Source organism: Ambystoma mexicanum, chromosome 3p, assembly GCF_040938575.1.
Source record: "Ambystoma mexicanum isolate Mex_15411 chromosome 3p, UKY_AmexF1_1, whole genome shotgun sequence".
Lineage (NCBI taxonomy): Eukaryota > Metazoa > Chordata > Amphibia > Caudata > Ambystomatidae > Ambystoma > Ambystoma mexicanum.
Genome location: NC_090925.1, coordinates 858,884,833 through 858,901,348, shown reverse-complemented (window position 1 = coordinate 858,901,348; position 16,516 = coordinate 858,884,833). Strand labels below are relative to the sequence as shown.

At 46.0% G+C, this 16,516-nt stretch overlaps 1 protein-coding gene across 1 annotated transcript in view; it reads right to left on the bottom strand.

Moving 5' to 3' along the window:
• The window catches only part of TMEM219 (transmembrane protein 219), a 354,659-nt gene extending 338,713 nt beyond the window's left edge, over window positions 1-15,946 (bottom strand). The window contains exon 1 of the mRNA XM_069652007.1: window positions 15,701-15,946. The gene's annotated coding sequence lies outside the window, so the exon portion shown is untranslated. The remainder of the gene's footprint in view (window positions 1-15,700) is intronic.
• Between the last annotated feature and the right edge of the window lie 570 nt (window positions 15,947-16,516).

Genomic DNA, 16,516 nt, shown 5'->3' with positions numbered 1-16,516 from the left:
CGTAGTAGTCATTGTAAACAACAACATGCCTACAGGTACCAGAATGCAACATGCAAAAATAGCAAGTGCCACACAGTACCTCGCAACAGCAACCCTGCCAGTACCACTGACAGGCACCCTTGTACATCTATCCCCCCAATGGCGAAAAAAATGCACCCAGAAGCATACAGATTGACGATAGTCGAACAAGCATGCCCCAGGCACCAGAGCAAAACACCAAAACAGGACTACCACCATGTAGGCATCACAGACACAGTGCATAACACCAGCCTGTAGGGGACTGAATTGAAAACCATGCATCATACGAGTGAAACAGTATGCACGGATATAGGACAGACATTCCATCGAATGATGCAGCATATATGCAGCCGTTAAGATAGCTCAGCGGGTTGAGTGCTTGCTGCTGTGTGATCCGAGTGTGATCTGCAGGTCGCAGGTTCGAATCCCGGCAAAGCCAACTCAGCCTTTCATCCTTCCGAGGTCGATAAATGAGAACCAATTTCGGTTGGGTGATATTGTATGTAAATATGGGCTATGTAAAGCGCTTTGGATTATAGCGCTATATAAATAACACATCATTATCATTATATACCTCATGCATTGAGCGAACCATTGGCATGCTGAAGGCAGGTTTCCAATGCCTTGATTACACTGGGGGAGGGTGGCAGAGGGGGGTCTGATGTATGCCCCTGAACATGTTTGCAAAATTGTGCTACTGTATTGCATGTTGCACAATATCTTCATGCAGCGAAATGTTCTGCTGCCCCCTATTGTGGACATGCCACCCCAAGAGGGGGAGGATGGTCATCATGATGCAGGGGCTGCAGTATGCATCAACAGAGATGATGGCAGAATTGCACGTCAGGCCCTCATGCACAATTTTTTCTAACACATGTACATGGCACAAGACAGTTACCACTGAATGAAATCCACTATTGTGAATAAACATGGCTTTGACACAATCAACAATGTCCTCACATTGATGCAGCTCAACACCTTTATTGCTACCAACTCCCCGATACACTATCCCCCCTCCCCACCAACTCACCAGCACACTATCCATCCTCCCACCACCAACTCGCCAGCACACTATTCCCCCCTACCAACTCCCCAGGACACTACCCCCCCTCCCACCAACTCCCCAGCACACTATCCCTCCCCCACCAACTCCCAAGCACACTATCCCCCTCCCACCACCAGCTCCCCAGCATGGCCACTCATGGCGGCCAGTGTTCCGGAGTAATACAAAGTCAGGGCCTCTGCGCCTCCCCCTCGCTGCCTATCCCTGGTGACATTGCGCAAAGAAGGCGATGGGACTGTTTGTGAGGCATGCCCTGCTGTGACCGCCTCAGTGGGTGTTGTGAAGGTGAATGGGACGGAGCCTGTCACCAGGTTCTGCTGCCACTGCAACTCATTGCCCTGCTAGATGGCTTCCGCTAGGACAGAGACACCATCAGTCTGACAGGTTGTGCATAGAGTTTCAGGGTGAAGGTGTTGGCACTCATCTTGGCTATGGTCCGCACCATTTGCCACACAGCGCAGGTGGTCCCTTGGATATGCTCCCTGATGGCTTGAGGTGGGCGGAGTGAGTCTGCAATCCATGCTGTCCAGCCTTTGCAGCACCACGGTCGGGGGGGGGGGGGGGGTCGGAGGGTTCTGTAATGGGCTAGGGCTGTATGCAGGTGAGCCATAGGATAGAGTGTCCTTATCCGGCTCTGGTGATGCAGTGCGCTGGTGGCATGGAGGCCTTCGCCAGTTGTAGATTCTGTGCTGGTGTCCCCCTGTGACTCCTCAGTGGCATTGGCAGCAAGTGTAGGTTCTATATCCGTGCATACAGCTGCAGGTGTGGGTGCAGCTTGGCCTGCACTGCTCCTCGTGTCTGCTGGTGTGGATGCAGGGCCTGCGGTGCCACAGGCCGACTTGGCCTTGCTGGTTACAGGTGTTGCACAGCAGTCCATGTGTCAAGGCGAGGATTGTGTGCACCTTCTTGAGGTGGTGGAGGCAGACCTTAAGTGCCCTGTAGAGCCACTCCTTGATGGACCTGGAATGTCCTCCTCCTAGGCCTCTAATGCATGAGTGCCTGTAGGAGATATAGGAAGTGTCATCAGGTATGGTTCACCCACGTGTGTTGGCATGCAAGACAATTGCAATGGTACAGGGTGTGACCACACACATATGGGCAAGGTGGCATGGATGGCCTTGGGACGATGCATGTGAAACCACCATCATGGGGTTGCCTGTGGTGACGGGTGTAAAAACCATGCCCTGTTGCTCATTGGCATGTGTTTGTGTAGGGCAGGGTGTCCATGCTGGGCCGGCTTATGTCTGACATGCAATGCAGGACTGTACTGTGGTGCACAGTGATAGGCAGGCTGGGCACATGTCTGTGTGTGGGACTTGTACTTCCCTGTAGCTTGTCTGCAATGCCCTCATGGGGCAGGCCTACTGGGTCAGCTTCTTACTGGGGCGACAGCTGAACTGTATCATGGTCATTCACGCACCTCAATCCCGCTGGCACATGGTCCACCAGTAGGGGCGTGGTGCGCATTGCATTTGTTTTGTTCACTTGCCTGCCCTTCCCGTTGCTGTGATGCTCAGGGGTGGCCTAGGTGCCATGTCCCATGGCTGATGGAGGATGGCTCATGTGCCACCCTGTCACTCTGCCCTGTCGGCATGCTCAGCTTCGGGGTGTGCTGACTGTGCCCCTGTGTCATGATGCCTACCCCCGGGCATCCGGATCGAGTCCATCAGCCCCGGGAGCAGGCATCCAGATACTTATTAAAACCCCAGCTGGGGGCTGTTGGATTCAGTCCTGGCGCCTTAGGCGCCAGGCTCATCATAGAAATCAGTCCTGGCGCCATAAGCGCCAGGTTCATAGACTTTACTTACCTTCTGCAGATCATGCTGCAAATGAGTCCAAGCCAACACATGAGGCCTGGATGGGACTATTTTATTACAGGGACTATTTTTCACTCGGGTGTGGTTCTGGGGAACTTCTTACCTGGGACTACTTTGCAGGCTATTTAAACCACGCCCGAACAGCAGCCCATGCTTCGTGTTATTCTGCATCCAGCAGCGTAACGCTCACTGTGTCTGCAAGTCAGCATCCATTCTTCTGCCACGCCCACTTGGGATCCAGAGCTCCTAGACAAAAGGAAAAGAAAGGAGAAGAGGTTAGATCACGGACATTATTTGATTCCTTACCCGATTCCGGACCCAGCACAGCTCCGACCCTGGAAAGGACATTATTTCAGCACGCGTCGCTTCGCCAGCAGCAACGCCACATTATACTCACCAGTCCACCGCAACTTTCGACTCGGCGCTGCCTCCATCATTTTCTTCGTCGAAACCCATCACCTGGGGGGAAAACAAAAGGAATAACAAGATGAGCCGAGAAAACTGACAAAGACAATCTCTTGCCACCATAGGCTTACCTGCTTTACCACTGGAGGTATTAGCCTTTAATTTGCCGCATCTTCCTATGCTGCACCTATAAAGGGAGAGAAAACAGCAAGTTAAACTCATGAAACTTTTACCGGACAGCGTTTGGTAATACAGACTCTTACCAGAACGCCATCAGCTCCTCTTTTGGACCCAGCTGCAACCTAACGAGGGAATGGAACAAGAGTGAACATCGGACATATTGAACTCTTTGAACTTTATAGACACTGAGGTCAATATTCCTCCGGAACTTCTCAAGTACCTTCAAACCAGTGAAGTAACTGGTATCTAAGCGCCCCTGCATGCCATGCAGGATGGAGAGCTCATCATTTAAAAACATAAGGGGAGGTTACCAAGAGGGGATATCGGAGGTGATTAGTGGGGAGAACGAGAACAGTTGGGGGGCCATCACTAAAGTCCACGGGTGGCTAAATCCCTTTCTCCACTTGCAGGAGAATACTTCTACGAGTCCAGCAGACAAGATTAGGCGGGCCAGTCCAGACTGTCATCTCTGCACTACGCATCACGTTGGTGGAGACCGAAGCTGTCCGGGTCCGATCGACGCCCCTGTGGGAACCAGGTGAGCGTAACACCCTGTCCACTGGGGCTTCTTATGCTGGGCTGTCATTTATGCATGCATTTGTGGGGGGGGGGGGGCGGTGGTCACTTACCTCTTGGCTGTTTCTGCATTTCTCCTCCCAGGCGTGAGTGCCAGTGGCTCTACAGTGCCCACCAGGGACTCATGGCGGTGTTGGGACAGCAGTCGCTGCACCCTTACCCTCAGGTCGTTCCACCTCTTGCGGCAGACCTCACCATCACGGGGTACAGTGGCAACTGCTGACACCTTCTGGACAATGGTGTTCCAGGTTGCTGTCTTCCTCTGCCTGCTTCCGTACAGCTCCTCACAGTGGGCCACCACCTCATCTGTGATGACCACAAGCTCCCCCTCACTAAATTTTGGCTTTTTCAGGCGATGTTCAGCCCCCTTGTCTCGTAGCCTCTCCTGTGACATATTTGCAGGTGTACAGGACTGGATGGCTACAGGTTGTGAAGATTTTCAATGGATTGTGTTTTTCAAGATGGTCCCCGCGTGCTTCCTGTTCCAACGCATTTTCCGCTGGCGCGAATACCACCAGGTTTGCTGGCGGTAGAGTAATCAGCACAGCTAGCTTGGCGGTAGCCCTTTTTCCAGCGCAATTAAAGCTGGGTGCTGATATCGTTACCGTCGGGGCACGTGCACGCCAGGTTGTGATATGGCGCTAATTGCGCCGCACGACCCAGCGTTAATGCTATTGGCATCCAGCGGTAATTGAGCAATTTTACCACCAAACTTGTGATGAGGATCAATGTCTGCTTTAACTATCACCTTGGAACCATTTTTAAAATTATACAAAACCATAAATGATAGTCTGAAAGATCATGCTACCTTACTAGCAATGCTCCACTCAAAGATGGGCTTTGTGGCGACGGTGCAAGCAAACTCTAATTAAAATACAGAACACATCTGCACATCGATACAACTATTGGATCCAATAATAAACAAAAGGATTGAAAGGAGAGATCACAGGGTCTGTATGAATTCAAATCTAGTGAGAACTATGAGAAGAAAGAAGAAATTGAAGTTGCAAATTGTGTTCAGTGTTAAACAGAATCAGAAATCCCCAACGTTTTTAAGCAGACAGCCCTTACCTCTATTGCAATTATCAAACCCTCATTAGTGGTAGGAAGAAAGTACATAGAAGATAAAATAGAGGAAGTCTCTTTGGATGATCGGACCTAGAAATTTATCAGAAGCCCAAGCTCCCAATCATGGCCGAAAAAGACTATAGTATCTTCTCACGCAGGAAGGCAAAGAAACAAGGTCCTAAAGTTCAACAAAAGAAATCTATGAATTCAGGCCAAGTGAAAAAGGTAAAAAAACAAATGACTCCAGGAACTTTCTATGAAGTCTAGATATTACATCCATTACAAAAGAAACACCAAAGCATTCTAAAAAAGTGTCAAAAGCCTCAAATGCTAACACTCAAATAGAACTAGCTTAACAAGTCTGTGACGGAAGCAAATCTCCAGCAGAGCAAGAAAGAGTAAGACATTCACAAGATGAATTAATGTAGGGACTTATGAATATCTCAGTATATTCTGTGGAGGACAATCCTATTCCTCCACACCAGATGCCGTGGGACCATGTGGTTTAAATTTGAGATATCGGTTTTGCTCATTCAGACAATTAGCAAATTGGTTTGCCTAATCCTCGCTGCCTTTCCAGATAACAAAAATATCATCAATGTATCTGAGCCAACACAGAATGTTGCCTTGGAAAGGATTCAAGGTTCGGTAGATAACAGTCTGTTCAAACAGATTGACACAAAAGTTTGCTAAATTGGGAGCCATTGCGGCTCCCATCGCGGTTCCGTCGACTTGTACGTAAAATTGGGCCATAAACTGAAAACAATTGTTAGTAAGGGCCATCTCTGTGCGCCATTTAATGAAAGAATTAGGACCGGGGTGATCATCATCTCTTTTCAAGAGTGTTTCTTCCACGACTTCCAAGGCGGCTAGTTGGGGTATATTTGTGTAGATACCTCAAATTTACTATAAGCATGAGCAACAATTTAGTAAACTTCTTGGACATTTCCAAACACCACCACCAAGGCACTCTGTTGGTAAAACCCTACACTAAAGACACTGATAAAAAGGCTCCTCTTCTCTATAATAGCCATCATGCTTAGCACATAAAGAACAACTTACCGTTTAGTCAATTTCTACGTCTTAAGACAAACAGCAGCACTAATGAATCCTATGAGAACGGAGCTAATAATCTAATTGACAAATTGACCGACCGTGGGTATCCTCATCGCCTACTGAAATATGCTGCTAAGAAGGCATTTAACAACAATAGAGAGGCTCTTTTAGATCAGCAATTACACAGAAATGGAGACAAAAAAGAGACACCTTTGGTAACCTGTCTATATAAAATCAAAGGCATCATAAATAGAAAATAGAACAAAATCATGAAAAAAAGACTGCAGCAAACCTCTGGTAGCATTAAAAAAAATGTACCACAGTACGCAATCTAGTGATGAGGAATGACATAAGCAAAAAAAAGAAAGGACCTCATCAGACAGGGTTATGGGGTCTAACACCAGTGTTAGGACACCATCCGTGTGGAAATTGTATAATGTGTGTACAGACTAAAAGAACTGTAGCAGTGGATCTAGGATTGGAGAAGGAATGGTACCTTACAGAACATACAAACTGTAATACTGAAAATGTGATTTATTTGATCAGATTCCCTTGTCATTATATTTACATTGGAAAGACCAACAGAAGATGTAAAATGATGATGATTGAGCACAAAGGTTGCATCAAGAACAAAGTAGAACAAACATCACTAGTAAAACATTTTTTTCTGGAAAATAAGCACAAGTGTAATGGCTTTAATTGGACTATTTTGAAACATGTGAAAGGAAAAACACAGGACCAAGTTAACAGGAAGTTATTGAATCTGGAACAGAAATTAACTTTTCTGACCAAAAGCCATATTCCCTCAATGAAAATATCAAATGGCATAATGCCTAGATGGGGTATATTTGTGTGCTCAATCTACTCATTAGTGACCTGTAACTGTCACATTGGTTAATGAATATTAATATGCAATTAAGTTGACGTCAGATATCACATTTGAGTTGAGGACATAAGCGAACTGTGAGGACAGAGGAAATTGGGAATGAACCCATGTGAATCATTGCGTATAGATTTATATTGTTTTACGTTGAACTGTGTCATTTCCTGTCCCACCCCACCCCCCACCGAGATCGGGTGTGCAACAACATAGTATGCGAACTGGGATCCCATTTACCAAACAGAGAATCCATGGCTACAGCATGACCTACTATGTATGGTGTCGATATAGTGAGTTATTTGGCAAACACTATTTTACAACTGTGAATCCAGACTAGGATTAAGATGTTGGGAAACGGTATCCAGTTAAATTTTCGAAAACACATTTTCGAAATGCCATTTTTCCGAACCAGAAATGCCGGGAAACACTCTACGCACTCACTTGCTCGCTCTCTGCACTCCTCCGCTCTTACGCACTCGTTTGCTCCATACACTCGTCAGCTCTACCCACTAGTCTGTTCTACGCACTCATCCGCTCTACACACTCCTCCATTCTTAAACGTTCTTCTGCACTCTTCCGCTCGGCGCACTCTTCCGCTCGGCTCGCCCATGACGCTCTGCTCACCCATTCGCTCCACGCACGCATCCGCTCCACAAAGTCGTTCGCTCATACGTAGTCATCCGCTCTATAAACTCATCCGCTCTATACAGTGATCCGGTCTGCACATTCATCTGATCCAGCGTTCTACACATTCTTCTGCTCTACACCCACATCCGCTCTATATATTCATCCGTTCTACACTCATCCGTTCTGCATATTGATTTGCTCTACGCACTCCTGCATTCACACTTCCCTGTATTTACGCACTCATCCGCTCTACATACTCGTCAGCTCTACACATTCATCCGCTAAACATACTCATACGCTCAATACACTCATCCGGTCTGCACATTCATCTGCTACAGCGTTCTACACATTTTTCCGCACTCACCTGCTCTACACCCTCATCCGCTCTACATATTCATCCGTTCTACATTCATCCGTTCTGCAGATTCATTTGCTCTACGCACTCCTGCATTCACACTTCCCTGTATTTACGCACTCATCCACCCTACATACTCGTCAGCTCTACACATTCATCCGCTAAACATACTCATCCGTTCTATACACTCCTCCACTCTATACACTCATCCATTCTGCACATTCATCTGCTCCAGCTTTCTATACACTCATCCAATCTAAACACTCATCCATTCTGCACATTCATCTGCTCCAGCTTTCTATACACTCATCCAATCTATACACTCATCCATTCTGCACATTCATCTGCTCCAGCTTTCTATACACTCATCCAATCTATACACTCATCCATTCTGCACATTCATCTGCTCCAGCTTTCTATACACTCATCCAATCTATACACTCATCCATTCTGCACATTCATCTGCTCCAGCTTTCTATACACTCATCCAATCTATACACTCATCCATTCTGCACATTCATCTGCTCCAGCTTTCTATACACTCATCCAATCTATACACTCATCCATTCTGCACATTCATCTGCTCCAGCTTTCTATACACTCATCCAATCTATACACTCATCTGCTCAACGGATTCATCCGCTGAGCGCATTCATCCGTTCCACATATTTTGTCATTTTAACGATTTCATCCACTCCATTCATCATGTATTTCAGCCATTTCATTAATTTAAATCTCGTTACTGTTTTTGTACGATTTATTCTTATTATCCACTTCACTGCTTTGATATATTTTACTTGTTCTATTCTGTTTGTCCTTTTATATTAGCGGTTTTTAGATGTTAATTTCTCGCATCTAGTAGTTTGTAGGATTTGTATCATTGAGATGCTGTTATTCTGTTTGGGTTAGTTTGCGTACGGGTTGGTTTTAAGGGAAGAGCCAGGTTTTCAGTAGTTTTCGGAAAGACATTAGATCTTCAGTTAGGTGGATGTGAGGTGGGAGTGTGTGCCACAGCGTGGGGGCCAAGGCTCAGAATGATGATCCGTCTAACCTGACTGAGTTTGTCTTAGGTATAACTAGCAGGCCGGCTGAGCTTGATCTTAGAATGCGTGGAGAGTGATAGGGTTTTAGCTTGTCTTGAAGATATTGAGGTCCGGTTTTATGCAATGCTCGATGGGAGATGCATAAGGTTTTGAAAGTCACCCTTCGGGCCACTGGAAGCCAGTGTAGAGTCTGGAGGGCTGGGGAGATGTGGTCTCTTGGGCCGAGTGCAAGTAGCAGTTTGGCTGTGGCGTTTTGTGCCCTTTGAAATGTATTCAGTTGGTAAGCATGGACTCCGAGCTAGAGGGGGTTTGCGTAGTCCAGTCTTGATATAACAATTGATTGGACCGCGGAGAGTGTTGGGAAATGAGAGATATGGAAAGATGCGCCTAAGGCTTTTAAGGTCGTAGTGGCAGGACTTTGAGACGTTGTTCGAGTTGGCGCGAGAGCGTTAGGTCGGAGTCAAGGGTGCATCCAAGGTTTTTCACTGAGTTATAGGGGGTTGGTGAGTTGCCCATGGCGGATGGCCATGGTAGTGGGTGTGGAAGAAGTTCGGAGTTGCCACATACCACGATTTCAACTTGAGGGCGGATAGGCATGCTCCTTGTGGGACTCCCGTGTCGACTGGTCAGGCTCGGGAGGAATAGGTGGAGTGTATCGTTATTTGGTACCCATCTTTGAGGAATTAAGCTATCCATTTAAGAGCGGTTCCACTAATTCCTAGGAAGTGGAGGCGGTCAAGGAGGATTGAGTGACTGATTGTGTTGAAGACAGTGGATAGGTCAAGAAGGATTAATGCGGCGCATCCTGCGGAGTATGCCGTCATTTTAAGGTCATCCCAGATTGAGGTCAGGGTGGTTTCAGTTCCGTGACGGGCTCTGAATCCTCATTGTGCGGGGTCTAGGAGATTGTTGGCTTCGACAAAGGCATTTAGTTGGGAGTAGGTGGTTCGGTCAATGAGTTTGGCAAGGAAGCTGGTGTTTGAGATGGGGCGGTAGTTTTTGGGCTCGAGAGGGTTGAGGGAAGATTTTATTATTAGAGGTTTGACATGAACCGATTTAAATGCGTCCGGAAAGATACCAGAGGAAAGGGAGTCATTTATGATGGATCTTGCGTGTTCTCCTGCGCAGGTGGAAGCGAAAATTTCTTTGAGGGTTGTGGCCGGGCAAGGGTCTAGCGGCGAGCCGGATGGTTTGCGGGCAGATAGAAGTTTGAGAAATTAGACTGGTGATATTGGACTAAAGGATTCGAAGGTTGGTTGCGTAGTGATCGCAGGCGGTGGGTTGGCCGGAATGGGGGGGGGGTTGTCTGGTAGATGTAAGAGAGCCAGTTTGGTGGTTAGAGCGTTTGTTCTTTCGAGAGCCGTGGCGTAAAAGTGGAGGGAGAGCAAGTCGCACAGTGATTGTGAGGGGCTAGGGAGGGTCGTAGTGCATGCCGGTTTGGTGAATTCCGAGATGATTTTGTGAAGTTCTTTGCTGGGGTTTTTGCAGTTTAGGATTCGCAAGTTGTAGTGGGCTTTTTTTGCTTTCCGGATTTCGGCCTTGAACTGATGAAGGTGTCGGTCCAAGGTGGCTCTGCTCTTGGGTTTTGTCTTTCTACCATTTGCGTTCTAGGTATTTATATAGTTGTTTAGTGTTCTTTAACTCAGGTGTGAACCATCTAGGGAACAGGCCACGGCAGGTTGATTGTTTGCAAGAGGGTGTGAGCCGTATTAGTGAGGTTTTGAGCCACAAGTCAAAGGCATCGGGGGATAGTTGTTTGTTGAGTTGGTAGGTAGGTGGTGGAGACAGGAGGAATGCATCGGCTACGTCAGGAACAATATTAGTTTTTTCCAGCATTTGCGCATCTTCGGAGGTTCAGATTCAAGTATAGGAAGGGGGTTGGGTGAGCGAATTACGAAAGAAAGATGAATGAATGTCCTACATTTTTCTGTGTTCCAAGGACAGACACTTGTGCAAGTTGGGTGCAGGTTGGGTTTTAGAGAATAGTAACAATCTCTTGAAATAAGAAAAACAATTCCAGTGTGAAGAATCACACAGATTTTTGGTATAGATAGTAGAAAAGTCCACCCACATTTCTGTATTCCTTATGTTCTATTGTACATATGTTTATCTAGTTTTATGTAATTTGACCATTTTATGAGTGCTAAAATGTCTACATGTTTAATAAAAATTGTAATTGTATGAAAAGTGGAGATTATATATACTTTGTGTGGCATTTTACCCTTTGGTTTAGACATTTTTTAGTACATCTTCTTTTGGTAGAAAATATATCTTATCCGTGTGGTAAGAAGTGTACGATCCCCATAGCATGGTACATGCCGTTTGAGAATAGAGGACAAAATGTTAGACATGATTGGGCCTATTACAAAGATAATGGAGATGGCTCAGGAGGCAAAAGAAAATAATGAGCCAATAAAAGACCCAAATATACTATCTGGCTGTGCTCAGAGAGCAATCTGTTTAATGGGCAATGCCAATAGTGCCATCATGGCAGAAAGGAGGAGACCAATCTTGGTCAAGATAGATCCTAAGCTCAGCGAGCTAGCCACATCAGAGGCAGCAGCATCCGCAAATGGGAAACTCTTCAGAAATTAGTTTATAAAGGAACTGACAAAGTTCGCAAATTCATATGCGACGATTGTTAAAGCCCAGGCTTCATTAAAAAGAGCATTTGGCATATAGGTTTTTGGCAGGGCCGGAAGAGGCAGGGTCTGCTCCACCAGCCGCTTTGCAAACAGGTTCCAAGCCGACAGATACCATTGGAAGCAAGAGGAAAGGAAACCGAACCCGTTCGTCCCTTCAAGAGGAAGAGGGTGAGGTTGGAGTTACGCAGATAACCAACATCAACCTAACGCAGATGAGAATGAGTGTGCAAGCGCAGGTAACACAGAATCAGACTCCCACAGTAGGGAGGACAGTAGCAAAGTTTATAGAGAAGTGGCAAACGATTTCTACAGAAGCTTGGGTGTTAAGACAACATACAGGGTTTTCACATAGATTGGCTATTTCTCTTGTCGTGGCGAGCTTTGCCAAAGACACTAGTACTCAGCACAACAGAGTTACTAGACACAGAAATAAGAGCTCTAGCACGGTAAGATGCTATAAGGCAAGCTACAGATAAGAGGGACAGCTTTATAAGCAACATGTTCCGTCACAAAACGGGACAGATTATAAATCTAAGAGAAGTAAAAGGCTTTATAATATACAGACATTTCAAAATGGAGGGCATTCACCTCCTGAGAGACATACTACAGCAATGAGATTGGCTAGCAAGGATAGATCTCAAGGATGCTTACCCGACCATACCTATGGCAGTAGAGCAACAAACATTTCTGAGATTTCGGCGTCAAGGCGACTAGCATTAGCCCCATGGTGTTTCACAAAAGTGATGAAACCAGTAGTGACATATCTCAGACAAAGGGGGATAAGTATGATAATGTACCTGGACGACATTTGTATAATGTGCCAGGACAGATTGCTGACAGCTGGAAGTCACCTTAGACTTCCTTCAACAGCTAGGGTTTATAATAAGCTGTGGAAAATCAAGCCTACAGGCGGAACAGAGCATGGAATTCCTGGGCGTCAGGTTAGACACAGTAAGAGGAATGTTAAATCTTCCTCTGAGCAAAGTGATCAATATCAAGAAAGAGATAAGGAGCAGATTAACAGCAGAGACAATATCTCTGAGAGAGTTAGCGAGATTAGTGGGACGCCTTGCAGCATCAATTCAGGCGAATTCCCGGGTGCACTACATAACAGGGCCCTTCAAAGGTTAAAAATACAACATCTCAGGTAGAGTACATCCTACGAACAAAGGATACCCCTCTGTATAGAAGCGAAAGAAGAACTGGCATGGTGGTTACACCACATGGATGTCTGGAATGGAAGGCCAAAATGTGTCTCATGCCCGGACCTAGTGATCGAATCCGATGCCAGCAGGTGGGGATGGGCAGCCAGATGCACAGATGGTCACAAGAATTGAATTCTCACATAAATTGTCTAGAACTCCTAGCAGGATCCTTTGCAGTGAAATGTTGGACACAAGCGAGAGCACAATGCTGTGTGCTCCTTAAAATGGACAATTTATTAGCAGTCCGTTACATAAACGGACTAGGAGGCATGAAGTCAAGGATGTTAGCGGGGATAGCGAAGGAATATTGGCACCTTTGCCTGCAGAGAGGGATATCAGTGACGGCAGAATACTTACCAGGCCATCAGAACCAGATAGCAGAATGGAACTCCAGATTCTTCAGGTACGGCAGTTATTGGAGGCTGGACGAAAGGGTCTTTCCGACACGGATGGAGAGAGGGGGCCCATGCAAGACCTTTTTGCATCGAGGTTGAACAGGCAGATTGCTTGTTTCTTCAGTTGGAGACCAGACCCAGAAGCAGAAGCTATAGACGCATTCCTGCAACAGTGGGGTCCGAGCAAGGAATATGCCTTTCCTCCATTTGCGATGATCGCGAGGACTCTGGCGCAAGTGAGCAGGCAACGAGTGTCCATGGAATTGATTATGCCAGATTGGAGGGGTCAAGCACGGGTCCCGGACCTGCTGGAGAGGTCATACGACAACCCAATAGCACTACCCAGGTTAGATCTAATAGTGAGAGACCCCACGGGTGGAGGGGTCATCCACTGGCGAGGACAGGCAGCCTCAAGTACATTGCATGGGCAATTTCAGGGGATCCTGGACTAGTCCAGGATTATCGTTGAAGCCAGGGACCAGAAAGGCATATAGAACTGCCTGGTCAGGCTAGCACAATTGGCACAGCTAACAGCTCAGGGCAAAACATACAGGACAATCAACACACCCCGCTCAGTTATTTCTGCGAGACATCAGAGAATAGAGGGGATAACAGTGGGAGAACACCCTCTGATTTGCAGACATTTGAAAGGAGTTAAAATAATTAGACCACCAAAAGTAAAATATGAGTAGGTACAGGACGTAGATAAGGTACTGAGAATGTTTATATCATAGGCAGATAATGAAGGACTGACAAGGAAGGTGTCAGCCAAGTTACCTATGTTATTATGATGTTTATTGTCATGCAAGAGTGTATCAGACGTCAGAGCACTAGAGATCAATAGGAAGACCCCATCCCTTTTGGGAATAACATTTGATATACTGAAAAGGACCAAAACTTGGTTGAGATCTATATCTTATCAAGCATTCCCAGATGAACCCAAATTATATCCAGTGAGATGCATTGCAACCTATGAGTCCATGACTAGGGAAATGAGACCCCCACGGGTGAATCGGCTATTTATAGCCGTAAGGAAACCTTTTGGGGCAGTAGCGTCAGCCACGCAAGCTAGATGGATTATATGGGTTATGGTCCAAGCGGGGTACATACAGATTTCTATGGAGCACACTCAGTGAGAGGTGCAATGGCCTCTAAGGCATTTCAGGTAGGGGCCAGACTAGAAGACATCATGAAGGCAATAGACTGGTCGAAAGAATCGACTTTAAAACATTTCATTTTAAGCCAGTGCAAAAAACGGCTACGTTGGTGGTAAGCTTTGAACAAGCATAGTACGAGCCTCTGTGTCTTGACATAGAATTCAGATTTTCCATACATACGTTACAGAAAGGCATAATTCTATTAAAGACAGAGGCGAAGGATTATCCCACCCAGTAATCAATGACATAAACTGTTAGTGAAATGTATTCAGTGATGATAATGATGTTCAACTATATGTTGTCAAAACGAATATGTACGTTTTTTTCTACTCATGTCGATTACCCACCCTTGGAACAGAAGTCTGAAATATGATTTGTGTTTCAGGTTCTATGGTGGATAATAAATCAACAGGAACATGAGTTCAGGCTAAGGGACCAGTTTACAGCGTGACCATTTGGGATGCTAGTTTACAGAAGACCAGACAAAGAAAGCGAGGAATCATCATGGTGGACTGGATTTACAGGGAAGGACCATGGACTCTGATGATTGGTACTTAAGGACATGTTTTTTTTTAAAAAAAAGTCCAATAACAGATAAACTACAAAAAGACTTTAAACTGTTGGGACTTGTAGTTTTCGCTTTTATGGGTTGTTATTTATAAGGATGCTGCTCGAACAGTAAAAGTTATACGGAAGCATAATCCTAATAGAATTATGACCTAATGTATGTATGGAAAATGTGAATTGTGCCAGCTTGTGCTGAATATATCTCACCACCATGACTGCATGTTCCATTTCAGAGTAGCGCATAGTACAGGAGTCGGTACGGTGGGGCCGCGGGCACCCCCAGCTCAGGACTAGCAGTATTTCACTAGCCCCCATTCATCATCCTGGTGAAATCCCAGAGATTGTATGTAGGCAAAGTGAAATTCAGGGATTTTCCCGATTTCCAGCAAGCCTGGTAAGTATAGAAGACAGGGGTTTTGTTTAGACGTTCATTCATTTCGGTTATGTATTTTTCTTTCACACAACATATTAATCTTTGTATTTAGCACAGGCCTGCTGAGTTCACTTACGACGCATTAACGATTCCACCCAGATCCGTGCTAGTGGATAAAGCATGCAGGGAATATCCCTGACGTTGGTAAATTGCTCAATTTCAAACTGTCAGTTGTTTTATTCGTAAACCTAACCCCTTTAAAAGCAATACCTGCTACTCCTTCCTTCCAAACTGCGCATCACTTGGCAGCTGGAACACGAATGACACCACGCCTGTCGCGAGTAGCAAGCCTGCAGCGCCCGACTCCACTTCCCGGGCTCGCTGGTTTCTACGCGTTCGCCTTTATAGCGTAGAAAAGGCAACTTTGAGGTTATAGTGTTCGGTCGCCATTTCTGGGCGTGCGTACAGTGTAATGCAAAACAAATCAGGTGGAATACATGCCCTAGTTCGTTGTGCCACGCTCATTGGGCGACGGGAATCTCCAGTGGCGTGCTCTCAGCCGCCATCTTAGACTGACCTCAGCCTAGGGGCTTTGAAGGGCAAACACACGCACAGCTCTTACGGTTTTTGCCCGACGGGATCCAGGGGTATGGTTGTTTGGCTAATTATTTTACAGTTGCACACGGCATCAGAAGAAGGAGTTGTTAGATGACAGAAACGTTGTATTTACTAAGTTCGTGTACGTGTTACTGTTTAGAGTGTCCTGTCACTTGTAACACAGGGTACACGTAGAGGGAGACACGGCCGGTGTTATGTAATATTTGGTATCCCATACCTTTCCGGTATCCCCTCTTCTTGGCTGTTCTTGTAGCGCCGAACGTAGCAACAGACCGAAGCAGCTGCGAACCGAGCTACGATCCTTTATTTACCAGATATCAGTGAGCAGGGTGGAATGTGAAATTAACACGTTTTTCAATATATTTGACACCTGTGTGCAAGTATGAATATTTATTTTCCAATGAAATAAGGATGATTTTGAAAGTTGTACAATAAACAGCTTTCCAAAACCGTCCTTATTTTATTGCT